Source organism: Vicugna pacos, unplaced genomic scaffold, assembly GCF_048564905.1.
Source record: "Vicugna pacos unplaced genomic scaffold, VicPac4 scaffold_20, whole genome shotgun sequence".
Lineage (NCBI taxonomy): Eukaryota > Metazoa > Chordata > Mammalia > Artiodactyla > Camelidae > Vicugna > Vicugna pacos.
In genome coordinates this window covers 12,020,164-12,030,739 of record NW_027328741.1, presented here as the reverse complement: position 1 = coordinate 12,030,739, position 10,576 = coordinate 12,020,164, and positions in this window count along the sequence as shown.

The following is a 10,576-nucleotide window of genomic DNA, read 5'->3' as shown; positions in this document are numbered from 1 at the left end:
GATTTAGTGTGTTTCAAAAAATAACTCCATTTTCGTATAACTCCCAAAACATGTAAATGAGATCTGTTAAACTTCTTAAAGACTGCAAATGGGATATCAACACAATGTCAAAATAGTTGTCTTCGGACAATCCCTCCCACCACGGCTGTATAGAAACAAAGAGCTAAGCAAATATCACATTTCTGTGAAATGTATCTGGATAGTGTTGATTCATCGATGCCCAGTTGGCAGAGAAGAAGTGCAACCTGCACTCACTCGCTCCCATGTACAGAGCAATGGAAACATCCACTCACCCAGCCCTTGGCGCAGGACAATTGCCGAAGAGAGGTCTGTTACTCCCAAAGACAGGATGAGGCCTCAGGACACATGGAAGCAGGAGAATGCAAAGCAGGGAATGGAAACCAGTGCAGGTTCGGACCCCTGGTGATGGAGCAACAAGGGTGAAACTCTGTTTAACTTGGACGCACACTCTCAAGCGGACAGGAGACATGGGTTTGAAGGTGATGTGCTGAGATTTACAAGAGTGCACAGCAGATGCTTGGCTGAGAGAACTCAAAGAAACCAGCGCAAAATATCCCCACAGTTAATTCTGAGACCAAGATCCCAGCTGCCAAATTTGAGGTAGCAGAGGCAATGGTCAGTGAGGCATAGAGCTACGGATGATGGCACACGCTGAGTCTCATGGATCTGGAGTGCGTTGTGGGATGTGGTGGGTCGAATCAAGAGAGCAAACCGAACTGTGTACCAATAATAAATCAACCACACTGGTCGCGCGGTTGCCATTACCGATATGTCCCATGGCCACACCCAGTACATCTGCAGGACCAGGGACCAATTGGGAATTTTGCCAATAGAGCACGTGTGGGGCTGAATCAGAGATATCGTGCATCTGGTCTGAGGGATCCAGGGGGCCTTGAATTTGAAATCAGAATGAAAAGCCTTAGGATATGCTACATTCATAACCTGGGCTGGGATTATGGTTTGGTTTGAGTCACAGGATGCGCAACAACTCTGTGGTTGCCTTCGTGCACCCGTGCCACAAGGATGAGAGGACAAGGAAGAGTGGTCCAAGTCCACAGCGTGAGAAGAGGAAGCATTCCCTTCAGCACTATCTCCCAAAAGCGGATGCTACATTTTGGATGGCACCGGCACGGTACGGCACCTAGGACAACAAGGAAGGTCTGCGGGATCATTCCAGCAGGCCCTGATATGTGACATCCATAGATATGCTTCCACTGGTGTTTCTGTAGACAGAGAAGCTCTGGAAAGAACTGATTTCATTGGGACATTCCCGTGGCAATAAAAAGCAGCAGAGCACTCTCAGTTTGCTGTTTTGGAAACACTCCAAAATGACATAGAGAAGAATGCAGAGCTGAGAACTTTTAGAAGCTTCATTTCCACAAGAGGAAGTGTCCTGTGCACTTTCAGAAGTGTGAGATAAGTATAATCAAAATGAAGTTATGCTAATCGAAGTAGTATGGGTTGTTCATCACAACTAATGCAACACCAGCAATTGGAGATATACCAAACAACACACACAGGTACAGGTTATGGCATCAATGCCTAGGAGAAATTGTCCTCACAGAAATCCCATGGAATTGCGTAGAGACAAGAGTCTAAAATTTTCAATTAACAAAGCCCTAGAAGTCTACATTAGATACCTGATATTACCTGACCAGTAGAGATGAAGAAGAACAGTAAAAGAAACAGGAAGTACCATTTTCAGTTCCAAAGATATTGAAGGCGCAAAAGATAAGCTTTCAAACAACTAGTCTGCAAAACGCTATCCAGAACAAGTGTTGAAAATGAAGGTCAGGAAAACACTGAAGAACACCAGTGTCTCAGAATCACAAAAGGCAGAATACCAGAAAAGGGGAAGAGAAAGTCTCAACACGAGCCAAAAATATCAGGAAACTCAATGGTTGTGATAATATCAGGGCTAAAATTCAGTCCTTAGCAGACTAGATAATGCAGAGGGACGCGTGAATGACTGTGAAGACAGGGGAAGAGAAAAACCTCGGTCAGAAGCAGACATAGGAAAGCAAGTGCAAACAAATGAAAACATTGCAGTTGAACCCTGGGTTAAGACAGGGCATGAAAGAATAGAAATCATGAGTCCCAGATGGAAAAGCAAGAGATAAAGAAACAAAAAATGTCTGAAAATTTATCTGTAGAAAAATCAGACTGAAACTTGCTGAAAGCCAAGAAAGAATCATCTATGCGAATTCAGGAATTACACAGCATCCGAAGGAGGTGGAATCCCAATAGACCTACCAGCAGCTGTATGATTCAAATCAACAAAGTTCACGAATATCCGAGTGATTTAAAATGCACCTGGAGGAAACAACATAGTCACAAGGAAACCTCCAGAGGGGTTTCAGCTGATATCTCGGCAGCAATATTGCAGGACAGGGAGGAGTGCCAGGACACAGACCATATCCTGAATGGCCAAATGCTGCCACCTAGGGTAGCCTATGCCACATGAACACCATTTCAAATAACGGCAGAGCTAGAGAATTCTACAGACCGGCAAATCTTAAAAGAATTCAGCAGTTCAAAAGTTTTTCTAAAAGAAAGGTTGAGAAAACTCCCCTGAATAGAAAAGCAGCAAGATGGAATGGAAAGAAGAAACCATTATTGGAAATGCAAGAAGAGCATGTGTGGCAGAGAAGAAAGAAGAAGAACTTAAGGAGGACATCAAAACCCTAAAGATGGGAGAGGGAAGCAGGAAATCATAGGTGATTGGAAGCACTCTCTTAAGTGAATCAGCTTATTTGACTCTGTTTGAAGCGAAAGGAGAGATGCATGGCCTGACGTGTTTGCAAAACAAGCGAGAAGAAGACCAACAAAGAATCAAACCAACAAACAAGCACCAAAATGGTATGGTTGGCTGACATATACAAAGGGAACCATGAGTATTCAAAAGAAAATACTCAAGGTGAGGTCAAGGGTCATTCAGAACGCATCGACCCAGTATCGTGGCTTGCATGTACTCAGCACACTTGTATTCGGAAATCAGAAGCGTGCATTCATATTCGTAAATTTTGATTCATAAGAGCATATCGTGACCTAACACTAATGCCGATTTGGAATCAAATGGTTTCCTAGTCCGTGATGTAGACTTGTATGTCTTCCAACAGGATGAAGGAATGCCATATTCTAGGCTACGTAGAGAAGAAATGTAAGAAGCCTATAACAAAGGCAAGTAGCTCTGCCAAAGTGTACTAAGTGCAAAAGAGACCGACAGCAAAGTGCACATTGGGGTTGGTTTCATTTCTTGGAATTTCAGCCCCCATGAATCCAATGGATCCATGTCCTGAGAGTGTGGGTGTTTCAGCAGAACTCAGGCGACGCATATGTATTCCGGGTGTACGGATATTATAGGAACATAAGTCTCCTTTAGTGGGTCCCTGTGTACTGTGAACTGTTAGAAAGTTTAAAGACGTGTGAAACCATCAACTGAAAAGGGACACACTTCCCTCCATTGGTACGGTGCATAGAGCTCTGAACAAAAGGAAAGAGGGAAGAAGAAAGGCCCATGGGACGCTAGTGGGTAGAATCACATTTACCTTAGGAACCTCTCGTCGGATGCAGCCCCTCCCCCAACACTGACAAGATGCAGCAGCCATTGGGGATGGCAGTTAGCGGTTGGATTCCAGGTGGAATGTTGGTGTGTACCGCGAGGCTTGTTGTGGCTGTTGGATCCTAGGTAACCGGGCAGAGTTCTGTGGGTGGATCAGTGTGATGGAGGGGCTGCCGCCCTCTGTGGAGCTTGGCTTAGGTCTTTGGTCCGGGAAGCTGTGTAAGTTCGAGATACTGCTGCTGCCCAAAGACCTGAGGTCACAGGTCAGTTTCCAGAACCTGAAAGGGCAGACAGTGGAAGATCTGCCTGTCATCAGCTTACTGGTCAGGCTCCGAGGTACTTTCAGACTTGCCCAGTCCTGGTGAAGTCGACTTTAGGGGAGACACGAAGAGAAGCTGGCCGATAAGCTGGCTGCACGGATTGAGGAGAGATGCGAACACATGGATGAGAGATGTTCTGCTACAATGGAGAATACTGGCGTGGAGACAGCTGTAGAGGATACCAGGCTCAAAAGACATTCATGAGACATATTGAAACTCACTGATACAGGCAGAAACATACGGAGTGCCAACGTGGACTTGAGGAAGTTCCTCAATTCTCTTCTCCAATAACGGGTCCAAGGTCCCTGACGTCTGAAGGAGAAGAAATGGCAGAGATGATCAAAACGCTCCTGTTCTTGGAAGAGGTCGTGAGAATCCACACGTCCCAAGGGGCATTCCCAAGCCATTCAGACCAAAATTCAACAAGCCCAGGTAAGCCTTTTCCCAGGTTTGGGCCTAGCTAGTGAGCACTTGCCCTTGCCTCCCCTCCACTCAGGCATCCATTTTGAAGGATCAGTACCTGAGCTGCAATGAAGCCATTACGAGAAGAGCAAGCCCCTCCTAGAATCAGAGTTCCTCCAGCTTCACTCTCTGTGAACAACAGTGAACACCTTAAAGGTCAAATAGTCTCGGCTGAAATAGATAAAATTGAATACTTAGCTCACACCTAGAAACGATGTCCTTCCGCTAGATTCAGCAAATGTTGTGTTTATGTCTTCCCTGGGGTGAAGGGAGTGTGGTAAGTGAGGGGAATCTTTGACTGAACATGAATCTGTATTAGGCTTCAGTTTTTCAAGACAGTGAAGGTAAATAGTGCCAGTCAGAAAGTGAACGGAACTGTAAAAGTCGCCAATGACATTAAAGACACAGCTTATGTGGATCGTCTTTCACTTGAGTCAAGCCCCCGGGGGCACTATATCATGGGGGTGCAGACTTGGTTGCGTTAAATGGCTTTAAACTACAGGATCGGATGATTAAGCGTTCTCAACACTGATAGAAAAACACCTGGTTCTCAATAGACTAGCATAACTGCAGCAGGATTCTCCTAGCTAGAATGCCTCTAGGTGCTTTTGGATTCAAACCTAAATGTATATATTTGGGTTGTTTCCTCTTGTATTTTCCTAGAGAGGGATGTTACCCCTTGAAATGCCAACATTGGCCAGTAGGTGTCATTGGGATACAGGGCACCACATGCACAAGTGTATCCAAGGTTGGGGGTTATTCCATGTTTCCAAAAGTTATTTCATGGTTCCTGTTGGTTTCGGAGGCTTCAACCTTAAAGAGCTGACATGACCCCTTGAACAGTTTGGACTGCTAGTTTGCATTCTATCTGTCTAGCTTTTCCGTAGAGCTGACACAATGTTACCAAAATTGACAAGTCTGGCTTCTAGGTCGATTTAGTGTGTTTCAAAAAATAACTCCATTTTCGTATAACTCCCAAAACATGTAAATGAGATCTGTTAAACTTCTTAAAGACTGCAAATGGGATATCAACACAATGTCAAAATAGTTGTCTTCGGACAATCCCTCCCACCACGGCTGTATAGAAACAAAGAGCTAAGCAAATATCACATTTCTGTGAAATGTATCTGGATAGTGTTGATTCATCGATGTCCAGTTGGCAAAGAAGAAGTGCAACCTGCACTCACTCGCTCCCATGTACAGAGCAATGGAAACATCCACTCACCCAGCCCTTAGCATAGGACACTGGCCGAAGAGAGGTCTGTTACTCCCAAAGACAGGATGAGGCCTCAGGACACATGGAAGCAGGAGAATGCAAAGCAGGGAATGGAAACCAGTGCAGGTTCGGACCCCTGGTGATGGAGCAACAAGGGTGAAACTCTGTTTAACTTGGACGCACACTCTCAAGCGGACAGGAGACATGGGTTTGAAGGTGATGTGCTGAGATTTACAAGAGTGCACAGCAGATGCTTGGCTGAGAGAACTCAAAGAAACCAGCGCAAAATATCCCCACAGTTAATTCTGAGACCAAGATCCCAGCTGCCAAATTTGAGGTAGCAGAGGCAATGTTCAGTGAGGCATAGAGCTACGGATGATGACACACGCTGAGTCTCATGGATCTGGAGTGCGTTGTGGGATGTGGTGGGTCGAATCAAGAGAGCAAACCGAACTGTGTACCAATAATAAATCAACCACACTGGTCGCGCGGTTGCGATTACCGATATGTCCCATGGCCACACCCAGTACATCTGCAGGACCAGGGACCAATTGGGAATTTTGCCAATAGAGCACGTGTGGGGCTGAATCAGAGATATCGTGCATCTGGTCTGAGGGATCCAGGGGGCCTTGAATTTGAAATCAGAATGAAAAGCCTTAGGATATGCTACATTCATAACCTGGGCTGGGATTATGGTTTGGTTTGAGTCACAGGATGCGCAACAACTCTGTGGTTGCCTTCGTGCACCCGTGCCACAAGGATGAGAGGACAAGGAAGAGTGGTCCAAGTCCACAGCGTGAGAAGAGGAAGCATTCCCTTCAGCACTATCTCCCAAAAGCGGATGCTACATTTTGGATGGCACCGGCACGTTACGGCACCTAGGACAACAAGGAAGGTCTGCGGGATCATTCCAGCAGGCCCTGATATGTGACATCCATAGATATGCTTCCACTGGTGTTTCTGTAGACAGAGAAGCTCTGGAAAGAACTGATTTCATTGGGACATTCCCGTGGCAATAAAAAGCAGCAGAGCACTCTCAGTTTGCTGTTTTGGAAACACTCCAAAATGACATAGAGAAGAATGCAGAGCTGAGAACTTTTAGAAGCTTCATTTCCACAAGAGGAAGTGTCCTGTGCACTTTCAGAAGTGTGAGATAAGTATAATCAAAATGAAGTTATGCTAATCGAAGTAGTATGGGTTGTTCATCACAACTAATGCAACACCAGCAATTGGAGATATACCAAACAACACACACAGGTACAGGTTATGGCATCAATGCCTAGGAGAAATTGTCCTCACAGAAATCCCATGGAATTGCGTAGAGACAAGAGTCTAAAATTTTCAATTAACAAAGCCCTAGAAGTCTACATTAGATACCTGATATTACCTGACCAGTAGAGATGAAGAAGAACAGTAAAAGAAACAGGAAGTACCATTTTCAGTTCCAAAGATATTGAAGGCGCAAAAGATAAGCTTTCAAACAACTAGTCTGCAAAACGCTATCCAGAACAAGTGTTGAAAATGAAGGTCAGGAAAACACTGAAGAACACCAGTGTCTCAGAATCACAAAAGGCAGAATACCAGAAAAGGGGAAGAGAAAGTCTCAACACGAGCCAAAAATATCAGGAAACTCAATGGTTGTGATAATATCAGGGCTAAAGTTCAGTCCTTAGCAGACTAGATAATGCAGAGGGACGCGTGAATGACTGTGAAGACAGGGGAAGAGAAAAACCTCGGTCAGAAGCAGACATAGGAAAGCAAGTGCAAACAAATGAAAACATTGCAGTTGAACCCTGGGTTAAGACAGGGCATGAAAGAATAGAAATCATGAGTCCCAGATGGAAAAGCAAGAGATAAAGAAACAAAAAATGTCTGAAAATTTATCTGTAGAAAAATCAGACTGAAACTTGCTGAAAGCCAAGAAAGAATCATCTATGCGAATTCAGGAATTACACAGCATCCGAAGGAGGTGGAATCCCAATAGACCTACCAGCAGCTGTATGATTCAAATCAACAAAGTTCACGAATATCCGAGTGATTTAAAATGCACCTGGAGGAAACAACATAGTCACAAGGAAACCTCCAGAGGGGTTTCAGCTGATATCTCGGCAGCAATATTGCAGGACAGGGAGGAGTGCCAGGACACAGACCATATCCTGAATGGCCAAATGCTGCCACCTAGGGTAGCCTATGCCACATGAACACCATTTCAAATAACGGCAGAGCTAGAGAATTCTACAGACCGGCAAATCTTAAAAGAATTCAGCAGTTCAAAAGTTTTTCTAAAAGAAAGGTTGAGAAAACTCCCCTGAATAGAAAAGCAGCAAGATGGAATGGAAAGAAGAAACCATTATTGGAAATGCAAGAAGAGCATGTGTGGCAGAGAAGAAAGAAGAAGAACTTAAGGAGGACATCAAAACCCTAAAGATGGGAGAGGGAAGCAGGAAATCATAGGTGATTGGAAGCACTCTCTTAAGTGAATCAGCTTATTTGACTCTGTTTGAAGCGAAAGGAGAGATGCATGGCCTGACGTGTTTGCAAAACAAGCGAGAAGAAGACCAACAAAGAATCAAACCAACAAACAAGCACCAAAATGGTATGGTTGGCTGACATATACAAAGGGAACCATGATTATTCAAAAGAAAATACTCAAGGTGAGGTCAAGGGTCATTCAGAACGCATCGACCCAGTATCGTGGCTTGCATGTACTCAGCACACTTGTATTCGGAAATCAGAAGCGTGCATTCATATTTGTAAATTTTGATTCATAAGAGCATATCGTGACCTAACACTAATGCCGATTTGGAATCAAATGGTTTCCTAGTCCGTGATGTAGACTTGTATGTCTTCCAACAGGATGAAGGAATGCCATATTCTAGGCTACGTAGAGAAGAAATGTAAGAAGCCTATAACAAAGGCAAGTAGCTCTGCCAAAGTGTACTAAGTGCAAAAGAGACCGACAGCAAAGTGCACATTGGGGTTGGTTTCATTTCTTGGAATTTCAGCCCCCATGAATCCAATGGATCCATGTCCTGAGAGTGTGGGTGTTTCAGCAGAAATCAGGCGACGCATATGTATTCCGGGTGTACGGATATTATAGGAACATAAGTCTCCTTTAGTGGGTCCCTGTGTACTGTGAACTGTTAGAAAGTTTAAAGACGTGTGAAACCATCAACTGAAAAGGGACACACTTCCCTCCATTGGTACGGTGCATAGAGCTCTGAACAAAAGGAAAGAGGGAAGAAGAAAGGCCCATGGGACGCTAGTGGGTAGAATCACATTTACCTTAGGAACCTCTCGTCGGATGCAGCCCCTCCCCCAACACTGACAAGATGCAGCAGCCATTGGGGATGGCAGTTAGCGGTTGGATTCCAGGTGGAATGTTGGTGTGTACCGCGAGGCTTGTTGTGGCTGTTGGATCCTAGGTAACCGGGCAGAGTTCTGTGGGTGGATCAGTGTGATGGAGGGGCTGCCGCCCTCTGTGGAGCTTGGCTTAGGTCTTTGGTCCGGGAAGCTGTGTAAGTTCGAGATACTGCTGCTGCCCAAAGACCTGAGGTCACAGGTCAGTTTCCAGAACCTGAAAGGGCAGACAGTGGAAGATCTGCCTGTCATCAGCTTACTGGTCAGGCTCCGAGGTACTTTCAGACTTGCCCAGTCCTGGTGAAGTCGACTTTAGGGGAGACACGAAGAGAAGCTGGCCGATAAGCTGGCTGCACGGATTGAGGAGAGATGCGAACACATGGATGAGAGATGTTCTGCTACAATGGAGAATACTGGCGTGGAGACAGCTGTAGAGGATACCAGGCTCAAAAGACATTCATGAGACATATTGAAACTCACTGATACAGGCAGAAACATACGGAGTGCCAACGTGGACTTGAGGAAGTTCCTCAATTCTCTTCTCCAATAACGGGTCCAAGGTCCCTGACGTCTGAAGGAGAAGAAATGGCAGAGATGATCAAAACGCTCCTGTTCTTGGAAGAGGTCGTGAGAATCCACACGTCCCAAGGGGCATTCCCAAGCCATTCAGACCAAAATTCAACAAGCCCAGGTAAGCCTTTTCCCAGGTTTGGGCCTAGCTAGTGAGCACTTGCCCTTGCCTCCCCTCCACTCAGGCATCCATTTTGAAGGATCAGTACCTGAGCTGCAATGAAGCCATTACGAGAAGAGCAAGCCCCTCCTAGAATCAGAGTTCCTCCAGCTTCACTCTCTGTGAACAACAGTGAACACCTTAAAGGTCAAATAGTCTCGGCTGAAATAGATAAAATTGAATACTTAGCTCACACCTAGAAACGATGTCCTTCCGCTAGATTCAGCAAATGTTGTGTTTATGTCTTCCCTGGGGTGAAGGGAGTGTGGTAAGTGAGGGGAATCTTTGACTGAACATGAATCTGTATTAGGCTTCAGTTTTTCAAGACAGTGAAGGTAAATAGTGCCAGTCAGAAAGTGAACTGAACTGTAAAAGTCGCCAATGACATTAAAGACACAGCTTATGTGGATCGTCTTTCACTTGAGTCAAGCCCCCGGGGGCACTATATCATGGGGGTGCAGACTTGGTTGCGTTAAATGGCTTTAAACTACAGGATCGGATGATTAAGCGTTCTCAACACTGATAGAAAAACACCTGGTTCTCAATAGACTAGCATAACTGCAGCAGGATTCTCCTAGCTAGAATGCCTCTAGGTGCTTTTGGATTCAAACCTAAATGTATATATTTGGGTTGTTTCCTCTTGTATTTTCCTAGAGAGGGATGTTACCCCTTGAAATGCCAACATTGGCCAGTAGGTGTCATTGGGATACAGGGCACCACATGCACAAGTGTATCCAAGGTTGGGGGTTATTCCATGTTTCCAAAAGTTATTTCATGGTTCCTGTTGGTTTCGGAGGCTTCAACCTTAAAGAGCTGACATGACCCCTTGAACAGTTTGGACTGCTAGTTTGCATTCTATCTGTCTAGCTTTTCCGTAGAGCTGACACAATGTTACCAAAATTGAC